The sequence below is a fragment of the Vicia villosa genome, unplaced genomic scaffold (assembly GCF_029867415.1).
Source record: "Vicia villosa cultivar HV-30 ecotype Madison, WI unplaced genomic scaffold, Vvil1.0 ctg.000177F_1_1, whole genome shotgun sequence".
In the NCBI taxonomy this organism is placed as follows: domain Eukaryota; kingdom Viridiplantae; phylum Streptophyta; class Magnoliopsida; order Fabales; family Fabaceae; genus Vicia; species Vicia villosa.
Genome location: NW_026705051.1, coordinates 633,665 through 659,190, shown reverse-complemented (window position 1 = coordinate 659,190; position 25,526 = coordinate 633,665).

Below are 25,526 nucleotides of genomic sequence, written 5' to 3'. Positions count from 1 at the left end.
AAAATTCCCTAAACCAATTTCATTTCTTTTTCTAACCAACTTTTCTAATCTCTTCTAACTGAATTTCAAACTAACTTTGAAACATTCCACCCCTAACTAACCTTGTAACTAACTCTTATAACCATAATTAACAAACTCCTAACTGTCCAAGTTACTAAACCTAACAGAATTGCCAACTGTCCTAACAGATCATAAAACCTCCCAACTGTTTTTCTACCAATTTCAACATTTAACTAACTTCCAGAAAATCAGTTAACATAACTAGTCCTACCCTTTACTAACCATTCTTAACCACCTTTAACAGAATTCCCTATTCATAACAAACTTGAAACAGAACCCATAACCATATTTCTAATATCCTAACTTTCTCTAACCACTTCTAACCCCCAACAGAATCGTGTAACAGAAACGGTGGAAGAGATGCAACTGAAAATAACCAAAATCAGAAAGAAACTAACCTTTGAATCCATATATAGCTGTGCTCACTCTCTGAATTCGGGGGCTTCACCATTCATTCTTCAGATTCCTCTTCCAATCTTCAACCAAAACTTGTCACAAAGACTCTCCACTCTCCAATCTCCACCATTTCCTCACTCTCTCTGCATCTTCTCTTCCACCTTCTTCACTATCTTCTTCACGCCATTTTCCTCCACCTTGATACTTTAACCCTCATCTTGCTCCCTTTTTCAACCACCTTCTTCAATCACCCTCCACGCCTTCAATCTTCTCCACTCAATCACCATAACCTTCCTCTCCATTCTTCAATTTGAAAACAGTAATAGAACCGAATCTCTTGATCTTTCTCTTCAAGACACCATCAATCTTCATCATCTCACCATCTTCGTCCTCTTCATCTTCAATCATCACCATCGCTGTTCATCATCATCAAATAACCATTCAACAGACTCCTTCAATCACTGCATCTTCAAGAACAAACAATCAAACAATCAGTTCATACACCACTCGATAACAGATCAGAGGAGAACTACAGAACAGAAAAGAAAAAGAAAGAATAGAAGAAGAAGCGTGAATTAAAAAACAAGATCAAAGGATTAAGGCGCGCTTACTTGAATTTCTCATTACCGGCAACGATCCTTATCGCATCACCTTCATTCTCACCACGAGCTTCATCATCACATCGCAACATCACTGACATCGTGCCGACGCCATAGCTCGTTATCGACAACAATCCTTGTTGCATCATCTTCATCTTCACGCACTTCATCATCATCACGAAATCGAAAGAATCACCGGATTGCCTTTGCCAAATCGGAGCATTGAGAGTGAGAGCGAATCGAGAAAGGTGAGGCGAGGGTGTGAACGAAGACTGAAACACACGCTTGTTTGGCTGTGAGGTAGCCGGAGGCTTCAAACGGAAGTAGGATGAAGGAGAGCCACTGCCGTCGCGCCCGCGGGTGAGAGGAAGGAGACTCGTTCGAAAATCCCAAAGGTCGCAATTTCTTAACCCTAAATTCCCCTTTTGCTTTTTGCTTTTTTTACTAACATCAAGTGCTGATTAGATTTAATTAGGATAACATTAGATTTAATTAGGATTAATTAGGTTTAATTGGTCTTAAGCTGATAAGCAGATTAACCTGAATCAATGGAAATTAACAAAAATCTGAATAACTCATGGGCCTATCACGAATTTGCCTTCACACCCCCACCTGGCCCATGAACTCTCCATTTCTCTTTTTCTTGTTTGCTACAAAATTCTGTTGGGCCTAACTCCCATGGGCCCTGCGCCCTGTTTCATGCATTCACCTCTATTTTAATTTTGCACCCCCTGTGTACATATCTTCATGTTAGATTTAGATTTTTGACATAGTTTTGTTTGATTCTAGGTAGTAAAAAATGACATAGAAAATAATAAAATCAATAAAACTTGTTAGATATTTAGGTTATCTTTTAGGTTTGATTTTAGTCTTAGAATTTTCTCATACAAGCCTATAAAAAATAGTAGTATTTTTAGTTTAATTTTGCACTAATGCTTGAATCATTTCCTTTATTATTTTTGTATAATCATTGTGTGATTTTGTTACTTAGCTTTTGGCCATATTTTGGCCTACTTTGTTAATATCTTTTGTATGCTCCTTTTAGAATCTATCCCATTACTATGTTAACATTAGGATTTCCCTTGAATAAACAACATTAGATTAGAAAATAGGTTTAGTCCCCTTCTCATTTCCTTTTCTTTTTCAACATTAAAAAACTTAATAAGTACTAATAAGGATCATACAGTTTTTCTTCTTCTTTTTTGTTGTAGGAAAGAAATGATTGGGGCGTAGGCCCTGGTGTATGTTCTTTCCTACTTAGCGGGAGAGAAACGATTGAGGCGTAGGCCTCGGTGTATTTCTTAACCGCTATTTAGAGAATCGATTGTGGCGTAGGCCTCGATGTGCATTCTCTAAATATTCAAAAAGTGTTTTTATTTAGAGAATCGATTGTGGCGTAGGCCTCGATGTGCATTCTCTAAATATCCAAAAAGTGTTTTATTTAGAGAATCGATTGTGGCGTAGGCCTCGATGTGCATTCTCTAAATATCCAAAAGGCTTTGTTTATCTCAACCTCTATTTAGAGAAACGATTGTGGCGTAGGCCTCGATATGCGTTCTCTAACATTCAAAAAAGCTCTTTTTTGGTATGATCTAAGTCACAAATAAATTCCCTTAAAAAACACCAACCAAAAACACTTAAAACGCTTAATAAATGGTCAGATTTAAAACAAAGTAAGGAAGTGATGCGAAGCCTTGTAGTAGGTTTTCGTCACCATGGAATTACCCTAAAAGATACAAACCAATCATTTCTTTTCCTTTGCCTCGTTGGCACCTAAGGGCACTGTTATTTCCGCTCGTACGCATCATAGGTTGATCCCTTATGCAAGAGCGCGAACGTTAACTCCGCCCAACTAAAAAACACAAAAACAAACAGAAAATTGTGAGCCGAGCTACGGTAACTCTTATTCCTGAAAAGGATACGTAGGCAGCGGGGTAGGGCCCGTGCGAGTATAATTCTTTATTTTCCCTACATTTTGCATTCATTTCGCATTTAGACATAGACATAGTTTTACACCCATTAGAAAGAAACGAACATAGGTGGATACCATCGAGTACGATGGGCGCGAGGGGTGCTAGTACCTTCCCCTCGCGTAACCGACTCCCGTACCTAGATTCTATGGTCGCAAGACCCTGTTCCTTCCTTTGTTAGGTTTTCTGATATTCCTTTCCCTTATGGGATAAATATATTAGTGGCGACTCTGTTCCTTTTTTCGCGAGTGTGCGACAGCTGGCGACTCTGCTGGGGATCTCGACCTATTGTGGGTCCGTACTTAGCGAGTCGATCCTAACCTATCCGTTTGTTTGCTTATTTATTGGGTGTGCTATATTTTGTCTATATGTTGCATTTATTTATTTTTATGTTTTTTGCACGTCATGCTTATTTTCCCGCTTGCATATCATGTTTATTTTCCGCATGCATCTGGACTATATTATGGGTCCCCGTGGGGGCCACATATTTTCACTGTTTGGAGGTTGGGTGGGATGTTCTATGAGGTATAAGGCCCAATACCCAGGCCAGAGTTGACACATAGGACACCTAGGATAGAGTGGATAGTCATGACGCCGATGAGATGTCAGGTCTTGTCTAGTGCGATCATGAGACCCACGCCCAGTCGAGGTCCAAATGGGGTATCATTGTTGGCATGTAGATGCAACAACATTGGTGCCTCATGAGGACTGATAACGCTGGTTGCCATTTTGACCTTACCATGGCCTAGATTCACCCGTGAGTGGGGAGGGATATACATGACAGGTACCGTTGGTGACTCAGGTTTTGTTGGTGACTGATTGGTTCTGTTGGTGACTATGGTTCCTTTGGTTTTACGATCTATGTCGGACCTTTGATCCTATGAGATCCTCCTGCTCAGGATTATTGCCTTGGTCTCTCCATGTTGTGGAGACCTAACTTGCATCATTTTCATCATAGCATGTTTAAATTTCAAAAAAAAAAAAGAAAAGAAAAAAAAAGAGAAAAAAGAAAAAAGTTAACCCTCATATGCATGTCATTTTTCAGGGTATCCAAAAATATCAACCTCCGTCAAGAATGGATAACAACGTGACCGTCAACCAAAGAGCTACAAGGCGCACTCATACTTATACTTTCCACCGTGAAGGCATGGTTCAGTTGGGAGAGTTGGGTGAATTGATTACTGGCCATAATGAAACAGTGTTCAGTGACAGTTATGGCAACATCTTATCTCTTTTGTACTCGCGTGTCGACGAATGGGCTTTATCTACTCTTCTCCAGTTCTACGACCCTGACATACGCTGTTTCACGTTCTCAGATTATCAGCTGGCTCCCACTCTCGAGGAGTACTCTCATATCCTCAACATCAAGGTCCAGCGTGTAGCAACATGCCCTAAAAAATTAGACTTTTAGAGTCGCCACCTATTCTGAAGGGCGAATAGGAAACCCTACGCAGTTATGAGATTCAGGGTAAGTTATTATAATCAGGTCGAGGGAAGGTGTTAGGCACCCTCAACCCTTTCCTATTGGCTTTGAATCTAAGGGTCAAGTTTTATGGCTAAAAGTTAAGGTTAATAGCTAAGGAATTGAATAGGGGGAAATTGAGACTTTAGGGAGGGGGACTCGCCTTTGTTATCCAAGTGCCTACGTATCTCCTTAGGGAGAATCAGAGTCAACGTAGTTCGGGGCACAGGGTTGTACGCCTTTGAATTGAATTGAATGTATTTGAAGTTGTTTTAAGGCTTTTTGAATGGCCTGATTGAAGAGGATGAAAATCCGTAGTTTGTGTTTTGACGTGTTTTAAGTGTTTGTTTGGGCGTACAACCCTGATTTGATATGTTACCGTTAGATGCGGTGATCGATAGATTTGATCAGTATAGCTAACGGATTATGGGGCATTGCTGGTTACTCAGATCGATAGATTGATCGTCGCGGACAGCAAATTAGACGTGTTTTAGATTTGTATTTTTATCTCTCGTCTAATGCGACCAATAGCTTTAGTCGGGTCGAGGAGAGAATTCATATTGATGTTTTTGTTATTTTTATCTCTCGTCTAATGCGACTAATAGCTTTAGTCGGGTCGGGGAGAGAACTAATTGAAGGTTAATGCTTCGCCAAATGGGCAATGGGATTGGGCAAACCCTAACGTATTGGTATTTTTATAGAGTCTTTGTGATTTACCAATTAATATTGATTAAATTAATTACATCAAATAATCGAGTAATCGAAAATAATCGGGAAAATAGTATGATCCTAAAGCCTAATCCTAATTGATAAATTATATTTTAATCTTACTTAAAATAAATTAATTCAATTAAACACTATTATTTAATATTTAATATAAATATCAAAATAAATAAATAAGTAGTGTATAGGAACCTGGCACCAATCCTGTGCTGCTGCTCTTGGAGAGTTCATGGTGGAGCCTCAGCCTTGTGTGCGTCAGATCTGGCTTAGTGATCATCCAAGGGTCGAGTATTGAAGGTGTATGGTGTATCTCCTGGAGGCGCACGCATGGAATCAAGAAGCTTGTTAATTCATAAAATTAAACGCTGGAGCTGGGATTCGAACCAGCGTGTCTTTGGTCACCAGCTACTTGCCTTTGCCAACGCGCCAAGCTTCACTTGTTGATATTGAATTGAATCATAGGCTACATAACACTTCAAAATCGCGTAACAGAATTTAAACAAAACAAACAGCGCCTTCTCGCTGTTCTTCTTCTTCGTGAGTTTTTTTAGAAAAAAACACAGACTTGTACCTACAGTTTTGAAGCATAGCCATAGCCCTGCAATTGCCAAACTCACAATACACATTAAATAAATTCGCAAACGAAATCACGTTTAAATCATAAATCAATTTCTAAACGTGGTAGAGCCCTTGATTTGAGCTAATTCAATCTCTAATTATGCAGCCCCAATTTGAAAACTTAGAACCCTAGTAATGGTGATTCTTGAAACCTGCATCTAAAACACAATTAAATTATCCAGATCGAATCACACCATCAATACAAACACAAATATATAATTAATTCATATGCAGAAGGCATGTAAGCATGGAATCGGGTTCAAGCAATTTTTGCTCTTTGCTTCAGCTTCTCTTCTCTTTTCTTTTTTTTACGGTTTCTTTTGGAGGCAGCCTCCCTCCCCCTTTTTTCTTCTGAATTCGTCCTATATATGTACATGGATTAGGTCAAGAAACTCTAATCAAATCAAGATTTCATGGATCCAAACTTGCCATTCTTGATTCTTCTCAAACTTCTTTTCACGTTTTCTTTGTCAATACAGCCCTTTTTTTTTTAATTTCATATTTATATTTTTTTAAATGAGTAAAAGAAATAATTATAAGATATAAAGAACAAATACTAATAATAACAATAATTCTATTAAAATTCTAACCTAAATAATAATATACTAATTCTAGATAACATTAATAATAATATCACCTAACATTAATATTAATATTAATAATAAAATTAATAATATTAAATACTAATAGTTAGAAGTAATAAAAATTACTAATAATAATCCAAAAAACTGCAAATGTTAGTAAAAGAAAAAAAATATATTAACAAATGATGAAACCCTTGAAACACCTGTTAATCGCACCCCATTTATTTCTCAGGATATTTTATAAGAGGGCGGGTTTGACAATAGGAATGTCAAACCCCATGACTCTTAATTTTGACCCTTGATGAATTAAAAGATATAGATCTGATTGGGCAAATTTTGGGGTATGACAGCTGCCCCTGTTCAATCTTCTTAAACCTGAAGAGTCGGATAGGCACGTTTGCCTATCGTAATCTAAAGGTAGAAGATGATTGAACACTGAAATGCCTTGAAATTTGCCTTTGTTGGGAAGGAATTCCATGGGAGATGGGCTTACAGATGCCACCCAAGGTAAATACCCCTCTCTTTTGAATGTGAAGCAGATGTTTTCGAAAGGAATCACTGTGTTTCGATTGTAGCACAGCCTAAAAAAGGCAACCTGAATTTTATGCAATGTTATGATGCATGCGATGTATGATGCACTGAGCTTCTCAAAATAAATGAGAGCGATGTATGTATATGCATTATGTATGAATGAGGTATGTTAGTTGAATGATGCATGATTGTAGTTGAAGCATGTTAGTAGTTTTGAAAAAGAGAATAAAAACCTTTGTTTGATGTTGATGATATTTTGGAGAAGATCACTGCAGAGGGACTAACGTGATAAACCCAATTGAGAAACCTTTTGAAAATATTGTTGTGAAACCCTTTGTGAAACCCTGTTTGCCTGGAAAAGCTCCTAGAAAGGATGGAATACGTCTTAAAGAAGACTGCCTGGAAAGGCTCCTGAAAAAGATGGAATATGTCTTAAAGAAGACTGCCTGGAAAGGTTCCTGAAAAGGATGGAATATGTCTTAAAGAAGACTGCCTGGAAAGGTTCCTGAAAAGGACTGATAGTATTCAGTTGATTGTAGAATGACCAATATGTGGTTGAAATGCATTGATAACTCCGTGTAGAAAAATCCTGATATGGGAAAATAAATCCCTGCACCAATAGGATCATTTGCGAGGGTTATCGCAAACTCACCTGCACCATTAGGATTATTTGCTAGGGTTATAGCAAACTCACCTGCACCATTTAGGATAATTTGCTATGTTTATAGCAACTTCACCTGCACCATTTAGGATAATTTGCTATGCTTATAGCAAACTCACCTGCACCATTTAGGATAATTTGCTATGTTTATAGCAACTTCACCTGCACCATTTAGGATAATTTGCTATGCTTATAGCAAACTCACCTGCACCATTTAGGATAATTTGCTATGTTTATAGCAACTTCACCTGCACCATTTAGGATAATTTGCTATGCTTATAGCAACTTCACCTGCACCATTTAGGATAATTTGCTATGCTTATAGCAAACTCACCTGCACCATTAGGATCATTTGCGAGGGTTATCGCGAACTCACCTGCACCAATAGGATTATTGGGTTTTGCTGTAACAGTCAGACAGAAACTGACTACCAAACGAGAATTGGATTTTATGTACCAGTCAGATGGGAACTGACTACCAAACGAGAATTGGATTTTGATGTGATTTTCCAGGATGAGAACTGGACTTTGAAATGATTTGGATTGCTAATGAAATGATAATTGGACCTCTATGATATGTAGTATGTGAATGCCCCAGATGATATGCATATGCTAATGCGTATGTACATGTTTTACGAGTGAAATGAATAGCAAGGTTGCTGTCATCGGTAAGGTTACCGGGATACGTCAATCAGGCGATTGGAAAATAACACTCAGTAGGGTTACTGGCATCGGTAAGGTTACCGGAAAGCATCAATCAGTTGATTGGAAAGATATCTCAATAAGGTTACTGGCATCGGTAAGGTTACCGGAAAACATCAGTCAGGTGATTGGAAAGAATATCTCAGTAAGGTTACTGGCATCGGTAAGGTTACCGGAAAACATCAATTAGGTGATTGGAAAGAATATATCAGTAAGGTTACTGGCATCGGTAAGGTTACCGGAAAACATCAATCAGGTGATTGGAAAGAATATCTCAGTAAGGTTACTGGCATCGGTAAGGTTACCGGAAAGCATCAATCAGGTGATTGGAAAGATATCTCAGTAAAGTTACTGGCATCGGTAAGGTTACCGGAAAACATCAATCAGGTGATTGGAAAGAATATATCAGTAAGGTTACTGACGACGGTATGGGATAATGCTTATGCTCATGCGTATGTTGATTGATGTAATGAGTGGAATGAAATAATGTCTTCTATAAGACTACCTAAAAAGTTTTTTAGCAAGGATATGCAAATTTGTCTTAAAGATGACTACTTGAAAAGGTGTGGTGTGATGTATCAACCAATGTATGCAATGCATGATCATGATGCTCCGATGATAGGTTGTTGATAGCCAAAGCGTATATAGCTCGCTGGAGTTTATAAGGTTGTTGGATGCTAGTGCGATTTCCCAATACCTGTTTTTGAACTTTGATGATCGTAGTTAGGAGAAAGATTTGTTCGAGGTTGTAAAGTATGAGAACGCCTTTTCCTTTAGATGTACGCCTTGCCCCGGTTTGATCCTTTGAAATACTCCATGCCTTTGATTTTCGAAGTTCTCCATGTCTTTAACCTTTTGCAGTTTGCACCTTTTGTAATTCTCCACACCTTTGTCTTTTTTGAGGTTCTCCACACCTTTCGAGATTCTCCACGCCCTTAACCTTTTGAGGTTCTCCGTGCCTTTAACCTTTCGGGGTTCTCCACACTTTTAACCCTTGGAAATTCTCCACACCTTATGGGTTTGATACCCCATGCCCCAATGTTTTGTGGAAAAAGACGCCTCTGATCTCCAACTATGAAGGAATTGCCCCGAGAAATAACCTTGTCAGATGCTTCGACGTTTAGACTGAAGGGTATGCCCTTGATCTCCAGGATATAGAGGGCTATCCATAGTGTTCTATCCTTTGAATTTGAATTCTTCCCATGTTTGACATGCCCCTGATTGAGATTGCTTCGAGATATGACCCAAGTCGATTGCCCCTTAGGAATAATGCCCCTAGTAAATAGGATGTTTGATTGCATGCCCCTATGATCCTTGAAATTTGCCCCTGTTTAGGAGAACCCCCTAGATGTGGTTCCCCCCACTCCAGAGTCTTTATTAGAAGTGATCGCCTTTGATTAACCCAATTTCGAGATCTCCTCGATGCTAAGTGTATACTCGTAGGTGACGTCGTACCCTTTGAGAAGTAACTCCAATGCGACGCGTATGAAAGTTTTGAAATCGAAGTCCGTTATGAATTATGACTGGATGATTAGAAATGAACGCTTGAAGAAACGTAGTGGTTAGAAATAGTTTTAACAAACCTAGGAGTCAGTATAACAAAATCCTGCTTAGTATGCTTTCGTGGTTAACCTTGCCTCAATTAGGACTTTTGAGTGTTGTAACTTGGCCTCGTTCATGGTTTTAAGAAACAATGGATATAAGGCTCAAAGTTTATTTACCCCACCCCTTTCTCCTTGATGTTCTCCGAATCCTAAAAAGTCGCTTAATCCAATGGATGTGCTTTGTTTGCCAGAGAATTGCTTTGGTTTTGATGTTGAGCAGAAGCCTTTAGTGAAGATCCAAGCATTGATGTGAAGCTTTGATGGTTTAGCAGTCATATGATTATCCTTTGTATTTCACCTTTGTTTTTTTCCCTTATTTTTGCATGAACCAACTTTTTTGAGTTTGATCCATCGGGATGCCCTAAATTTTGCCTAAGTCATTTTTGTTTTCTTTTATGAAATTTTCCGTTTCGACTTAGCGGGCGTTTTTATCTTTTTTCCTTTTGAATACTCCTTTTGAGATTTGATCTTTGGATATGGAATATTGTGACTGCTATGTTGACTTTGATTTGTCAGCTTCAACTTTGATGCGTCCTCGATCTTGAATGATGTATTGAGGAAGAAGATAGTTGGGAATGTTATCTCCATTGCTTCCTCAATCTTGGATGAATACGAGGCAGAAGATATGCTTGCACCTTTGCTTTGCTCTTTGCTTGAATCCTTTGCTGGGATTGACTGATTCTCTTGACAACCAAAAACACACCATTGAATTAATTGAAATCTACCCTGCCCCTGGTTAAAATCAAGTTTATTTGAAAAGTATAAACAAGCTCCAACTCCTGGCTCGAGGGGGTAACGAGGGATTAACATCCTTATATCTCCACTGTTTGGGAATTGAAACAATGCCTGTACATCCTTGGCTTGGTCTTACCTTGAAAGCATATATTTAGCTGGACTTAGTTATTTGTATTCGTCATTCTCCCTTAAGTTTGTTAATAATCCTAACCGTGAAATTGATAATGGCACAGAAGTGCGTGAGTGGAAACTCATAGTAGTGAGTGAATGAATTGACTCCAAAACCTGCATGGTCATCCCATTAGAATTGCTAATCCGAAGGTACAACTTTTATCCTGAGTGACACTTAGCGATCGTAGGGGTTGAAATTTTGACACGATAAACAACTATTAGTCCTAGGGACAATCTCCTTTGTAAATCCATCGATCTTGTTTCACTCCTTAGTTCATGGACTTGTAGAAGTCAAGGGTAACCTCGAATTCTACGTGGGCACGTCAACCTGTCGGGAATGAATTGTCAGCGGTGGGTTTTCGTCGTATCGGAACTTCATGAGTTTCCTTTGACTGAACCTCTTTTGCCTTTTTTTTCTAAGGATAGCACCACACCATTTGCAGCCTTCAAAGTTTGTAGATTGATAAAAAAAACCTATGGCCTTTTTGCCCCTTGGTATGGAGTTAGCATATGTCGCATTCCCTCCATCGTAGTCATGCATTTTTATTCAGGGTATTGCCCCAGTTGGATTAATCCTTGCCCCCAGGTTATCGTAGAGCGTCCTTGTAAGTTTGCTATGTTCGTAGATGAACCCCCTTATGACTAGATACCCCTTGAGTGTATCTATGAGGGAACTTCGTTGTTGAACTAATCCTTGCTCGATGACAACCTTTATTGTATTTATAATCCTGTTATGACAAGGCATGAACATGCGGCTGGCATGGCGAAAGGCATCCTTTTTTTTTTCTTAGTAAGACTAAGATCCTTCTCAATAATTTATCCTCCTTTCTCCATAGTCTACGATCCTTTGATTTTCTTCGGGAATTTTGGGAAATCGGCTAGCGCGGTAAGTGTGGATGCCGGTGAAGATATAAATGCAAATGTAGATGCAAAATGTTGGACTATATGAAAATGCGAATGCATGGGTATGCGAGAGACTCCTTGTATTATAACTCCGTGTATGCAACGCAGACGCAAGACGTATAATCCTTAAGGATAACCTATGTGGATTTAGGGATGACATTTGTCCCTAGTGAAATCCTTGCAAGATAGACGTTATGACATGCCAAGGGAAATCCCTTAGATTCGAGAGTATGCAGAAGGTAGCGGCTGGTGACCGTTCAAGACACTCACCAAGTCTCATGGCCATCGAGAGGCCGTTCAACGTGTACCAATGAAGTTGTCCCTCGTGGGAAGGTTCTCTATGCGGAACACAGCCTATCTAAGGACGATATCGGATGAAGGGAAATCCCTAAAGGCTAGGGATGAAAGATGTATAGATGGAAATCCAAACCCTACAAGTTAGAGGGTGCGCAGGATCAAGCACGGGTTGACCGTTCAAGACAGTTACCAACTCTCATGGCCATCGAGAGGCCAATCGACGTGCGTTAATGAGGGTGTCCTTCAGGACGCGTCGTTGTAAAAACACATGGACGTAAAAGAACATCCCTACAGGCTAGGGAGTACGTAAGAGTAAGCACTGGGTGACCGTTCAAGACAGTCACTGAATCACATGGCCATCGAGAGGCCAATTGACGTATGCTAACAAATATGTCTTTCGTACGAAGGATTCGATTTTAGAAATAGAATCCCTATAGGCTAGGGAATGCACAGATGTAAGCACGGGGTGACCGTTCAAGACAGTCACTAGATCGCATGGCCATCGAGAGGCCAATCAACGTATGCTAACAAAGATGTCCTTTGTGGGAAGGACATGTTTTTGGAGTTAGAATCCCTATAGGCTAGGGAACGCGTAGATGTAAGCACATGGTGACCGTTCAAGACAGTCACTAGGTCGCATAGCCATCGAGAGGCCAATCGACGTGCGTAAATGAAGATGTCTCGTGGGAAGGACGAGATTCTAGAAATGGAATCCCTACAGGCTAGGGAATGCGTAGACGTAGGCACGGAGTGACCGTTCAAGGAAGTCACTAGATCGCATGGCCATCGAGAGGCCAATCGACGTGCGTAAACGAAGGTGGGAAGGACACGTAGTTGTAAGAATACAAGGATATATAAGAGAGGTCCCTACAGGCTAGGGAGTGCGTAGATACAGGCGCGGAGTGACTGTTCATGACAGTCACTAGGTCTCATGGCCATCGTGAGGCCCATCAACGTGTACAGATGGATGTGTCCTTCGTGGGAAGGACATGGTCTTGGAAATAGAGTCCTTGTAGGCCGGGGAACGCGTGGGAGCACCTGCAAAAATTAAAATGCAAGGCATTCGCAGTATATAAATTGCACATATATAATAAGCATGTAAGCACATAAGCCCTAGGTTCATAGGTTCGACGTAACGGCTTAGGGTGCCTACCCTTCCCATTGGTATGTTCTAGAAGGTCTCATGGGGTCGTTCGTAGCCGCCGAGACTTTTTGTCTCTTTGGATTTTAGAACAACTCATTTATCCATGAGGTTCGAGTTTTAGGGGTAGGTTCCCAGAGAGATCAGCCAAATACCAAGTCCAGCCCTCAACAAGGTCGAGCCTCGTATCAGACCTTTCCGGATATTCAACCCACTCTGAGTGGAATTATAATAAGACTCGTAGGCGATGTAATTCCCCTCTGGTCATTATTATAATTCCCACGCTTAGGTTTAACAACAGTTTATATACAACCCATAAGATGCAATAAAATAACAAATATTCAAATAATCAAATATTTAATTAACTTGCGGTAAATAATTGAAATTGCTGTACATAAATGAAATTGCGAATAAATAAATAAATGAATAAAAATTTAAATATTTATAAAAAAAACCATAAACCCTAAAATGGCGAATAAGCCAAACCCTAAAAATTTCGCCAAAAAACCTAAACCAGTTTGCCAAAAACTTAAACCCTCTCAAGCCTTAGGAGCATAATAATTCACCATTGTTAGTTTTCCCCAGCAGAGTCGCCAGCTGTAGCAACCTGCCCTAAAAAATTAGACTTTTAGAGTCGCCACCTATTCTGAAGGGCGAATAGGAAACCCTACGCAGTTATGAGATTCAGGGTAAGTTATTATAATCAGGTCGAGGGAAGGTGTTAGGCACCCTCAACCCTTTCCTATTGGCTTTGAATCTAAGGGTCAAGTTTTATGGCTAAAAGTTAAGGTTAATAGCTAAGGAATTGAATAGGGGGAAAATTGAGATTTTAGGGAGGGGGACTCGCCTTGGTTATCCAAGTGCCTACGTATCTCCTTAGGGAGAATCAGAGTCAACGTAGTTCGGGGCACAGGGTTGTACGCCTTTGAATTGAATTGAATGTATTTGAAGTTGTTTTGAGGCTTTTTGAATGGCCTGATTGAAGAGGATGAAAATCCGTAGTTTGTGTTTTGATGTGTTTTAAGTGTTTGTTTGGGCGTACAACCCTGATTTGATATGTTACCGTTAGATGCGGTGATCAATAGATTTGATCAGTATAGCTAACGGATTATGGGGCATTGCTGGTTACTCAGATCGATAGATTGATCGTCGCGGACAGCAAATTAGACGTGTTTTAGATTTGTATTTTTATCTCTCGTCTAATGCGACCAATAGCTTTAGTCGGGTCGAGGAGAGAATTCATATTGATGTTTTTGTTATTTTTATCTCTCGTCTAATGCGACTAATAGCTTTAGTCGGGTCGGGGAGAGAACTAATTGAAGGTTAATGCTTCGCCAAATGGGCAATGGGATTGGGCAAACCCTAACGTATTGGTATTTTTATAGAGTCTTTGTGATTTACCAATTAATATTGATTAAATTAATTACATCAAATAATCGAGTAATCGAAAATAATCGGGAAAATAGTATGATCCTAAAGCCTAATCCTAATTGATAAATTATATTTTAATCTTAATTAAAATAAATTAATTCAATTAAACACTATTATTTAATATTTAATATAAATATCAAAATAAATAAATTAGTGTATAGGAACCAGGCACCAATCCTGTGCTGCTGCTCTTGGAGAGTTCATGGTGGAGCCTCAGCCTTGTGTGCGTCAGATCTGGCTTAGTGATCATCGAAGGGTCGAGTATTGAAGGTGTATGGTGTATCTCCTGGAGGCGCGCGCATGGAATCAAGAAGCTTGTTAACTCATAAAATTAAACGCTGGAGCTGGGATTCGAACCAGCGTGTCTTTGGTCACCAGCTACTTGCCTTTGCCAACGCGCCAAGCTTCACTTGTTGATATTGAATTGAATCATAGGCTACATAACACTTCAAAATCGCGTAACAGAATTTAAACAAAACAAACAGCGCCTTCTCGCCGTTCTTCTTCTTCGTGAGTTTTTTTAGAAAAAAACACAGACTTGTACCTACAGTTTTGAAGCATAGCCATAGCCCTGCAATTGCCAAACTCACAATACACATTAAATAAATTCGCAAACGAAATCACGTTTAAATCATAAATCAATTTCTAAACGTGGTAGAGCCCTTGATTTGAGCTAATTCAATCTCTAATTATGCAGCCCCAATTTGAAAACTTAGAACCCTAGTAATGGTGATTCTTGAAACCTGCATCTAAAACACAATTAAATTATCCAGATCGAATCACACCATCAATACAAACACAAATATATAATTAATTCATATGCAGAAGGCATGTAAGCATGGAATCGGGTTCAAGCAATTTTTGCTCTTTGCTTCAGCTTCTCTTCTCTTTTCTTTTTTTTACGGTTTCTTTTGGAGGCAGCCTCCCTCCCCCTTTTTTCTTCTGAATTCGTCCTATATATGTACATGGATTAGGTCAAGAAACTCTAATCAAATCAAGATTTCATGGATCCAAACTTGCCATTCTTGATTCTTCTCAAACTTCTTTTCACGTTTTCTTTGTCAATACAACCCTTTTTTTTTTAATTTCATATTTATATTTTTTTAAATGAGTAAAAGAAATAATTATAAGATATAAAGAACAAATACTAATAATAACAATAATTCTATTAAAATTCTAACCTAAATAATAATATACTAATTCTAGATAACATTAATAATAATATCACCTAACATTAATATTAATATTAATAATAAAATTAATAATATTAAATACTAATAGTTAGAAGTAATAAAAATTACTAATAATAATCCAAAAAACTGCAAATGTTAGTAAAAGAAAAAAAATATATTAACAAATGATGAAACCCTTGAAACACCTGTTAATCGCACCCCATTTATTTCTCAGGATATTTTATAAGAGGGCGGGTTTGACAATAGGAATGTCAAACCCCATGACTCTTAATTTTGACCCTTGATGAATTAAAAAATATAGATCTGATTGGGCAAATTTTGGGGTATGACAGCTGCCCCTGTTCAATCTTCTTAAACCTGAAGAGTCGGATAGGCACGTTTGCCTATCGTAATCTAAAGGTAGAAGATGATTGAACACTGAAATGCCTTGAAATTTGCCTTTGTTGGGAAGGAATTCCATGGGAGATGGGCTTACAGATGCCACCCAAGGTAAATACCCCTCTCTTTTGAATGTGAAGCAGATGTTTTCGAAAGGAATCACTGTGTTTCGATTGTAGCACAGCCTAAAAAAGGCAACCTGAATTTTATGCAATGTTATGATGCATGCGATGTATGATGCACTGAGCTTCTCAAAATAAATGAGAGCGATGTATGTATATGCATTATGTATGAATGAGGTATGTTAGTTGAATGATGCATGATTGTAGTTGAAGCATGTTAGTAGTTTTGAAAAAGAGAATAAAAACCTTTGTTTGATGTTGATGATATTTTGGAGAAGATCACTGCAGAGGGACTAACGTGATAAACCCAATTGAGAAACCTTTTGAAAATATTGTTGTGAAACCCTTTGTGAAACCCTGTTTGCCTGGAAAAGCTCCTAGAAAGGATGGAATACGTCTTAAAGAAGACTGCCTGGAAAGGCTCCTGAAAAAGATGGAATATGTCTTAAAGAAGACTGACTGGAAAGGTTCCTGAAAAGGATGGAATATGTCTTAAAGAAGACTGCCTGGAAAGGTTCCTGAAAAGGACTGATAGTATTCAGTTGATTGTAGAATGACCACTATGTGGTTGAAATGCATTGATAACTCCGTGTAGAAAAATCCTGATATGGGAAAATAAATCCCTGCACCAATAGGATCATTTGCGAGGGTTATCGCAAACTCACCTGCACCATTAGTATTATTTGCTAGGGTTATAGCAAACTCACCTGCACCATTTAGGATAATTTGCTATGTTTATAGCAACTTCACCTGCACCATTTAGGATAATTTGCTATGCTTATAGCAAACTCAACTGCACCATTTAGGATAATTTGCTATGTTTATAGCAACTTCACCTGCACCATTTAGGATAATTTGTTATGCTTATAGCAAACTCACCTGCACCATTTAGGATAATTTGCTATGTTTATAGCAACTTCACCTGCACCATTTAGGATAATTTGCTATGCTTATAGCAACTTCACCTGCACCATTTAGGATAATTTGCTATGCTTATAGCAAACTCACCTGCACCATTAGGATCATTTGCGAGGGTTATCGCGAACTCACCTGCACCAATAGGATTATTGGGTTTTGCTGTAACAGTCAGACAGAAACTGACTACCAAACGAGAATTGGATTTTATGTACCAGTCAGATGGGAACTGACTACCAAACGAGAATTGGATTTTGATGTGATTTTCCAGGATGAGAACTGGACTTTGAAATGATTTGGATTGCTAATGAAAATTGGACCTCTATGATATGTAGTATGTGAATGCCCCAGATGATATGCATATGCTAATGCGTATGTACATGTTTTACGAGTGAAATGAATAGCAAGGTTGCTGTCATCGGTAAGGTTACCGGGATACGTCAATCAGGCGATTGGAAAATAACACTCAGTAGGGTTACTGGCATCGGTAAGGTTACCGGAAAGCATCAATCAGGTGATTGGAAAGATATCTCAGTAAGGTTACTGGCATCGGTAAGGTTACCGGAAAACATCAATCAGGTGATTGGAAAGAATATCTCAGTAAGGTTACTGGCATCGGTAAGGTTACCGGAAAACATCAATCAGGTGATTGGAAAGAATATCTCAGTAAGGTTACTGGCATCGGTAAGGTTACCGGAAAACATCAATCAGGTGATTGGAAAGAATATCTCAGTAAGGTTACTGGCATCGGTAAGGTTACCGAAAGCATCAATCAGGTGATTGGAAAGATATCTCAGTAAAGTTACTGGCATCGGTAAGGTGTGGTGGTCGTTTTCTTTACCTCCCCGTTTCACTTGGGAGGACGGCACGCTATACCCTTCACGCGAAATTTGGAAGGAGAATGCGCCCGTGGTGGGATGAATTTTATTTCAGTTCTTCCTACGATATCACACGAACTTTCTTATTGGTCCTACGAGTAGGAAAGGGGAAAAAAGATCTCAACTAAACCCTAGGAGTTTGCTAAGTGTGGGGATTTCACCTAGACTAGAAATTCTGGAGTCCGGGAGGTCGGTTATACATAGGGAAGTGTTTAAGCACCCTACATATCTGTAGTAGTCTACAGGAACCTTCTCTGTGTCATTGTGATTGTGTTTATTGCTAATGATTGCGAAAGTTTCTCCTTTGTGTTAGGAGAAGGAATTGAATTGATTAAAAAAAGACAGACAGACAAACAAACTGACTATTTTTGGTATTTTATTAGCTCGCTGAGATTCCTTGTGAACCTCATGCCTACATATCCCTAGTGGAAGTCAGAGCTTAATGTAGTTCGGTGAACTAACTAGGGAAATTAATTGTTTTTGGTGCCTTGCTTGAAGCTCAAGGTTGAAGCTTGGAATTAAATCTCTGTTTACAGTAAAGAGACATGAAATCATCTTTACAGAGAGGTATTTATACTATTCTACCACAAACATTTAAAGGAGTGACAGAATAACTAAATTCATTTCATTCAAGAGGGGGACCTTACTTGTGTATATGCAAGTATACCAGTCAAATGCCTCTTAAATGAAAGAAAGATGCTCATCCAAACTAGGGAAAGTTACCACATGTCTGGGTTTTACTGCCAGCTCATGCCTTTCAAAATCCTAAATGGGAGACTTGATTAAAATTGAAATGAAATGTAATGTTTGTTTTGTTTGAATGTGGTAGAGTAGTAAAAATATCTCTCTATAGAGATAAGCTATGTCTATCTACTGTATAAAAGATTTGACTTTAGCTAGCTTGTATGAGGCCCAAGCTTGAGGCTTTTTGATTGATTAATTAATTATTATTGACTCTGGGAGATGACTCCACTGGGGATTAATTACAGGGTATTTTTGTGTTCTGTACAAAGCCCAGAATTGAGGCTGACTCTACTTAGGGAGACTCTATTTATGTGCCTTGTACAAAGCCCAAGGTTGTGGCTGACTGTTGAGGATAATTGAATGAATGACTCTATTTTATGTGCCTTGTACAAAGCCCAAGGTTGTGGCTTACTCTAGCTAGGGAAAACATTATTTTCTGCCTTGTACAAAGCCCAAGGTTGTGGCAGACTCTTAAATAAACTGGGTATGGATGACTCTATGGGGAAAAGATCCTAGGTGTTAGGAATCTTTGACACATGAAAGTATGGTTTATCTGCCTTGTACAAAGCCCAAGGTTGAGGCTGACTCTTGACAGGGGAGTTTTATTGTTTGGGTGCCTTGTATGAAGCCCAAGGTTGAGGCTAACTGTTTTTGTTGGTTTTGACTCTACTGAGGAGATTTTATTTATTGAAAGACTGTTTTTCTTTGGAAGCTAACCCTTTCCATGGATTTTGACTCAGCTGGAGAAATTGTCTATTAACAGACTGGTTTTATCATGTTTTTTGGAGGCTGACCCTTTCCAGGGGTTTTGACTCTTTTGGGGAAATTATCTCCTAAGAGAAATGAATCTTTGGTTTTTGACATTTTTATTAATTGACTTTGGAGGCTAACCCTTTCCAGGGAATTTATTAAAAATGAAAGAATGTGTGGAAGCTAACCCTTTCCAGGGATTTTGTTGAAATGGAGGTTGATTTTAATTGACTTTGGAGGCTAACCCTTTCCAGGGAATTTATTAAAAATGAAAGAATGTGTGGAAGCTAACCCTTTCCAGGGATTTTGTTGAAATGGATGGCAGAAAGATTGTCTAACGGAGACTTCTTGTTTAAAGCCCAAGATGAAGGCTGACACATGCTGAGGAGAAAATAAACATAGATCCTAGACTCTGCTAAGGAAGATTGATGAAGATAAGGGTGACAGAGACTGTCCATGTCTCTCATTCCAAAAAAAATGTACTCAATGTAGAATTGAGACAAACTTAGCTTGTTTAAAGTCTGGTTTAAACTGGAAGAAACTCACCAGGGTAGGCTAAAAGGTGACTAAAGACCTGTTCCTATGTTTATAAGAAACCTGATGGGTCCTTGTATACAAGCTCAAGAGGAAGCTGGAAATGCTTTTAAGAAGCCTGTGGGTCCTTGTACAAAGCCCAAGAGGAGGCTAATCGAGGGTCCTTGTTATAGCACAAGAGAAAGCTATGTAGTTTTGAACTTATTTTGGCTCTAAGCAAATGGGTAAGAGGTTTCACCGGGAATAATTCCTCTTTGGGTGGATGTGTCCTATTATTTAGATTCTAAGGTTTTTACCAAGATGTTTCACCGGGAATAATTCATCTTGGGGGTTTGAACTACAGATCTCTAATTAGGAAAGAGCCTTCACCGGGAAGACATTCTCAATCCTAGGCCATATTCCTATAATATATATAGTTTAACTGTCCTAGGGTTTATACTCAAACGTAGTTCTAAACTAATATATATGCACAGTTTATATTTGACAGTAATTTAAATAAAGACTGTAAATTGAAAGCTTGTAAAGCCTAACCTGGATGGAGTGGAGGCCATTGAAGAAGTACGTACAGAGCCTCAACAGTAATTTTTGTTGTTTTGTTGATAACAGTTGAATATATATGATAAACAGTTAATGATTTTTGAAAACAGAAGAAGTGAAGATGGACAAAGGTCACATAGGTATCTGAAGAGTTTCACCGGGAATAATGCCCTTCAAATACCAGAAGAATGTTTTGAAAACAGAAAGAAGATTTTGAAAATACAGTTTTGAAAACAAGCTAAAACTTCAAAATTTTCAAAACTCTTAAATGATTGATCTTTTGAAAAAAGTTCCTTTGTAAGATGTTGTTTTATTTTGCAAGATCTACAACTTTCATGTTGGAAGTTTTTTGAGTTGTGTAGGTGAAATTTTGAGTTCTCACCATGCCCTCAAAAACCCTAATTCCCGACTTTTTGCTCCTTGATGAATTTCTTTGAATTTCTTTGGTCAAATGACTTTGACATCCATATATTTATGATATTGATCTTTGAAAGTCATTTTTTGACCAAAAACCTTAAAAGTCAATGATGATCCCACACATTTGACTTTTCCTGACAAAGTGAATTTTTGGGCTTTTGTGTAGAAACAAGATCTTTTCCTCAAATGAATGATGTAAATGGATTATATTGAGGTAGTAGAGATTCTTGAATCATGTCTTGAGTTTTGGATCCATGCCCTGATTAAAAGTCAACTATCTTGGTGAATTAGGTCAAAAACCCTAATTGTCGACCAGAGGACAATGATGACTGTAGACTTTGAACTGAGGTGTAATGTCCAGTGGATCTTGTCATATGAGTTGTTTGAAGATGATTGATGTCTTTGAATGGTCCCTTAGGGCTTTTTAGGGTTTCCCAAAGGTGATCCCTGATTTTAGTCCTTGATAGGCTCCAAACCCTAGTCTGTTGATCTGAGTAATCCTGTACTTAGATGACTGGGTGTCTTAATCAATCATAGGTGTAATAATGAGGCTTTTGAGTCTTATGATTGTATTAGAGACTAATCCCTCTATTGATTGATCCTTTGCCTGAGTTTTCTTGTCTTTGAACACCCTTGATTGAATGTTAGGCTGTTATGGATACTTGTTTTGACTTGATGAAAAATCCTGAAGATATGTCATCTCAGGGGGGTCAAAAATTAGGGTATGACAGATGCCCCTATTTAAGTTTCTTTTATCTGGGGGGAGAGAGATTGAGATCTCGATCTCTCCTGCATAAAAGAGACTTAAATATCAAAGAATGCCCGAATTTTGGGCGCTCCTGAGATGATAAAATCTTTGCATAATTTGATCCCGTTGTCGCACTTGGCGGGGGACGAGGAGACAAACTCCTGCAGAAATACTTGATGTGGATTCTGGTGAATGGATGGCAATGTTGGATGCGCAATCCATCTTCTTTAACTAAGTGTTGATACTTAGAAAAAGGTAAACAACCTCCCCCTTGTTTCGGATGTCCATATCTCGAAACTGGTCTCAGTTGCGTTTGGACAATATCTCAGATAAAGAGAAAATTTCCAACGGTTTGTTTCCTCATCAAACTTCTTACCAGCACTTGGAGGTAAGATACCATTTGACGGTAAATAAAGAAACTTCAAAGGTTTGTTTCCTCATCAAACTTCTTACCAGCACTTGGAGGTAAGATACCATTTGATGGTAAATAAAGAAACTTCAAAGGTTTGTTTCCTCATCAAACTTCTTACCAGCACTTGGAGGTAAGATACCATTTGATGGTAATAAAGAAACTTCAAAGGTTTGTTTCCTCATCAAACTTCTTACCAGCACTTGGAGGTAAGATACCATTTGATGGTAATAAAGAAACTTCAAAGGTTTGTTTCCTCATCAAACTTCTCATCAGCACTTGGAGATGAGATACCATTTGATGGTAATAAAGAAACTTCAAAGGTTTGTTTCCTCATCAAACTTCTTACCAGCACTTGGAGGTAAGATACCATTTGATGGTAATAAAGAAACTTCACCATCTTCCCTTTTGACCTGGCATCTTTGAAAGATTGTCATATGGGCCCGCTCTTTTGAGGGGCTAATGACTTTGTTTGAAGGCGGACGAACTGTTTTCGGGGTGAAAACTGCCATTCGTCGACTGGTGCCTGGGGAATCAACAAACTGTTTTCCTAAGAGGAAAACTACCATTCATCGACTCTGTGGGGGAACTAAGCATCCCTGAAACAGACAAACTGTTTGAAGAAACTGCCATTTGTCGATCTCTTGAGTATTTAACAGACAAACTGTCTTTCCTTGGGGAACGACTACCATTTGTTGACTCCGCTGGGGATCATGAACTATCTTCTGGATGAAGACTACCATTCACTGATTCCGCTGGGGAATCATTTGTCGATCTGTTGGGAGATTCTGAATTATTTTCTTTGATGAAGAGTGGCACCTCTTGACCTTGCTGGGGAAATACCAAACCTCCGGGGAATTCCAAAATGCAAAGCAGATTATCTTATCTGAAGAAGACTGTCGAGTGTCGCTCTACAGGAGAATCTCGGCTGAGGATTTCCAAAAGTGAACAAACTATCTCTTTGAGGGAGACTACCATCTATTGACTTGCTTGGGGAGATCCTTGTGTATGAACTGTGGTCTCGAAGGAAAAAGTTTCTCCGGAACTTGCAGGGGAAACTCGAGTTCATGCCTCAATGACTTAGGCATTCACAGGATCAAAGCCTGACTCGACTATGCAATTATGATGTAATGTATGCATGAATATTATGACAATGATAAAATGTAAAGTGAATGTGAATAGAATTGCCGCGGATGTAAAATCCTATGATACGACTGAAATTCTTGTGGATCAGAAGATGTCCTCTTCTTGGAGTTCGAACTCTGTTGGGAATATCTGGTTATCAGTTGTCCGCTGTCCGAAGTAAGTAATATGAATTGAAGTAAAGATCCGTCATCGGGAGATGTTCGCAAAGCGACCTCATGGGGAAATCTTGGTTCCCGGAGTCTCAACCGTTTTCGGAGCAACTGTTTGCATTCTTCCTATTGTTTGTAAACCTTAGAAAGAAATTTCACCTTTATTTTTGCAAGTAAATTCATTTTATTTTATGAAAACATTTGTTTCAAGAAAAATGACTGTTTAAACTTAAAATGCATTTCAAGAAACTGAATAAGACTAGATTTCAAAGGAAAGCACAAGGCTCAAATTATTATATATGGAATGGTAATCAGCCAAATGCTTGATTCCATGGAGTATTTACAAAGTTGGAAATTGGTAATTTTCGGGAAAAGGGCTACGATGAAACGTGACGACCGTTATCTTTCCCTTCCACTCCGAGCTGCGCTGTATTCGTGCTTCGTAGAAGATGACCTATTGCTGATGAATACTCCGCTATGGATTTTGAATGATCAAGTTTGTCCTGAACACAGTTACTTGCCATATATCCCTAACTTTTGCGTAAACTACCCCTTTCGGGTTTTAAGTCTACCGGGATTGATTAATATATTTTTATGTCTCTAATTTTTGCCTGAATCGCCCTTTCGGGTTTTCGATTCACCGAGACGCTCTTTTTTGCCTAAGCCGCTCTTTGCGAGTTTTCAACTTAGCGAGCTGTTCTTTTGATTATTTAGGCGAAGTATTTCTTGACTGCGTCGACGTTCACAGGACGGGTGAATTCTTCTCCATCCATAGTCGTGAGTATTAAGGCTCCTCCTGAGAAAGCTCTCTTGACCACGTAGGGGCCGTCATAATTGGGAGTCCATTTCCCTCTCGAATCTGTGAGAAAAGATTGAATCTTTTTGAGTACAAGGTCGCCTTCTTTGATTGTGCGAGGTCGAACCTTTTTGTCGAAAGCTTTCTTCATTCTTTGTTGATATAACTGTCCGTGGCATAAAGCTGTCATGCGCTTTTCTTCGATTAAGTTCAATTCATCGAATCTACTTTGACACCACTCGGCTTCTGTTAATTTTGCTTCCATCAAGACTCTCATTGATGGGATTTCAACCTCTATAGGTAGGACTGCCTCCATGCCATATACAAGGGAGAAAGGAGTTGCTCCAGTCGAAGTACGTACTGATGTACGGTAACCATGAAGAGCATACGGGAGCATTTCATGCCAATCTTTGTAAGTGATGACCATCTTCTGAATGATTTTCTTGATGTTTTTGTTAGCTGCTTCTACAACTCCATTCATCTTTGGTCTGTAAGGAGATGAGTTGTGATGTTCAATCTTGAATTCTTCACAAAGCTCCTTCATCATTTTGTTATTCAAATTTGACCCATTGTCAGTGATTATCTTGCTAGGAATGCCGTAGCGACAGATGATGTGATTCTTGATAAACCTGACGACAACTTGTCTTGTAACGTTTGCATATGAAGCTGCTTCAACCCATTTGGTGAAATAGTCTATAGCTACCAAGATGAAGCGATGTCCGTTGGACGCTTTTGGCTCGATCATTCCAATCATGTCGATTCCCCACATGGAGAAAGGCCAAGGGGAAAAGAGTATGTTGAGAAGAGATGGTGGCACATGAATTCTATCGGTGTAGATCTGGCATTTGTGACACCTCTTTGCATACTGGTAGCAATCTGACTCCATCGTCAGCCAATAATATCCTGCTCTCAGTATTTTCCTTTTCATGGTGCGTCCATTGGTGTGAGTACCAAAGGAACCTTCATGTATTTCTCTCATGAGTATTTCTGCTTCTTTTCTGTCGACGCATCTGAGCAGAACCATGTCGAAGTTTCTCTTGTACAGAACATCTTCATTCAAGAAGAATCTACAAGCTAACTTTCTCAAAGTCTTTCTATCTTTCTTTGACGCCCCAAGAGGGTACTCTTGCTTTTGAAGAAAGTTCTTGATGTCGTGATACCACGGTTTGTCGTCGATGATTGCTTCTACTGTGAAAACATGAGCGGGCCTATCCAGGCGCATA